Source organism: Musa acuminata, unplaced genomic scaffold (assembly GCF_036884655.1).
Source record: "Musa acuminata AAA Group cultivar baxijiao unplaced genomic scaffold, Cavendish_Baxijiao_AAA HiC_scaffold_89, whole genome shotgun sequence".
Taxonomy (NCBI): domain Eukaryota; kingdom Viridiplantae; phylum Streptophyta; class Magnoliopsida; order Zingiberales; family Musaceae; genus Musa; species Musa acuminata.
Genome location: NW_027020370.1, coordinates 15,001 through 17,500, shown reverse-complemented (window position 1 = coordinate 17,500; position 2,500 = coordinate 15,001).

The window sequence follows — 2,500 nt, the reverse complement described above, 5'->3', positions numbered from 1 at the left end:
CAGGGACGGTGCTGCCTCTCGCTTCGCTCGCTGTTCGCCGCTCGCCGCTCGCTCGCGCAGCCAAAAATGGCCAGTTTTGGCCCGTTTTGGCCAGTTTTTGGCCTGTTTTTGCGTTGCGCGGTGACCATCTTGAGCGGAGCAAAATGTCAGCCATCTCAGCACCCTGGAACCCCCCGGGTGGCACAGGGCTGGATGGGGCTTTCGTATAGCAGGGACGGTGATGCCTCTCGCTTCGCTCGCTGTCCGCCGCTCGCTGCTCGCTCGCGCAGCCAAAAATGGCCAGTTTTGGCCCGTTTTTGGGCCGTTTTGGCCTGTTTTTGGGCTGTTCTTGCGTCGCGCGGTGACCGTCGTGAGCGGAGCAAAATGTCAGCCATCTCAGCACCCTGGAACCCCCCGGGTGGCACAGGGCTGGATGGGGCTTTCGTATAGCAGGGACGGTGCTGCCTCTCGCTTCGCTCGCTGTCCGCCGCTCGCCGCTCGCTCGCGCAGCCAAAAATGGCCAGTTTTGTCCCGTTTTTGGGCCGTTTTGGCCTGTTTTTGGGCTGTTCTTGCGTCGCGCGGTGACCGTCGTGAGCGGAGCAAAATGTCAGCCATCTCAGCACCCTGGAACCCCCCGGGTGGCACAGGGCTGGATGGGGCTTTCGTATAGCAGGGACGGTGCTGCCTCTCGCTTCGCTCGCTGTCCGCCGCTCGCCGCTCGCTCGCGCAGCCAAAAATGGCCAGTTTTGGCCCGTTTTTGGGCCGTTTTGGCCAGTTTTTGGCCTGTTCTTGCGTCGCGCGGTGACCGTCGTGAGCGGAGCAAAATGTCAGCCATCTCAGCACCCTGGAACCCCCCGGGTGGCACAGGGCTGGATGGGGCTTTCGTATAGCAGGGACGGTGCTGCCTCTCGCTTCGCTCGCTGTTCGCCGCTCGCCGCTCGCTCGCGCAGCCAAAAATGGCCAGTTTTGGCCCGTTTTGGCCAGTTTTTGGCCTGTTTTTGCGTTGCGCGGTGACCATCTTGAGCGGAGCAAAATGTCAGCCATCTCAGCACCCTGGAACCCCCCGGGTGGCACAGGGCTGGATGGGGCTTTCGTATAGCAGGGACGGTGATGCCTCTCGCTTCGCTCGCTGTCCGCCGCTCGCTGCTCGCTCGCGCAGCCAAAAATGGCCAGTTTTGGCCCGTTTTTGGGCCGTTTTGGCCTGTTTTTGGCCTGTTCTTGCGTCGCGCGGTGACCGTCGTGAGCGGAGCAAAATGTCAGCCATCTCAGCACCCTGGAACCCCCCGGGTGGCACAGGGCTGGATGGGGCTTTCGTATAGCAGGGACGGTGCTGCCTCTCGCTTAGCTCGCTGTCCGCCGCTCGCCGCTCGCTCGCGCAGCCAAAAATGGCCAGTTTTGTCCCGTTTTTGGGCCGTTTTGGCCTGTTTTTGGGCTGTTCTTGCGTCGCGCGGTGACCGTCGTGAGCGGAGCAAAATGTCAGCCATCTCAGCACCCTGGAACCCCCCGGGTGGCACAGGGCTGGATGGGGCTTTCGTATAGCAGGGATGGTGCTGCCTCTCGCTTCGCTCGTTGTCCGCCGCTCGCCGCTCGCTCGCGCAGCCAAAAATGGCCAGTTTTGGCCCGTTTTTGGGCCGTTTTGGCCAGTTTTTGGCCTGTTCTTGCGTCGCGCGGTGACCGTCGTGAGCGGAGCAAAATGTCAGCCATCTCAGCACCCTGGAACCCCCCGGGTGGCACAGGGCTGGATGGGGCTTTCGTATAGCAGGGACGGTGCTGCCTCTCGCTTCGCTCGCTGTCCGCCGCTCGCCGCTCGCTCGCGCAGCCAAAAATGGCCAGTTTTGGCCCGTTTTGGCCAGTTTTTGGCCTGTTTTTGCGTTGCGCGGTGACCATCTTGAGCGGAGCAAAATGTCAGCCATCTCAGCACCCTGGAACCCCCCGGGTGGCACAGGGCTGGATGGGGCTTTCGTATAGCAGGGACGGTGATGCCTCTCGCTTCGCTCGCTGTCCGCCGCTCGCTGCTCGCTCGCGCAGCCAAAAATGGCCAGTTTTGGCCCGTTTTTGGGCCGTTTTGGCCTGTTTTTGGGCTGTTCTTGCGTCGCGCGGTGACCGTCGTGAGCGGAGCAAAATGTCAGCCATCTCAGCACCCTGGAACCCCCCGGGTGGCACAGGGCTGGATGGGGCTTTCGTATAGCAGGGACGGTGCTGCCTCTCGCTTAGCTCGCTGTCCGCCGCTCTCCGCTCGCTCGCGCAGCCAAAAATGGCCAGTTTTGGCCCGTTTTTGGGCCGTTTTGGCCTGTTTTTGGGCTGTTCTTGCGTCGCGCGGTGACCGTCGTGAGCGGAGCAAAATGTCAGCCATCTCAGCACCCTGGAACCCCCCGGGTGGCACAGGGCTGGATGGGGCTTTCGTATAGCAGGGACGGTGCTGCCTCTCGCTTCGCTCGCTGTTCGCCGCTCGCTCGCGCAGCCAAAAATGGCCAGTTTTGGCCCGTTTTTGGGCCGTTTTGGCAAGTTTTTGGCCTGTTCT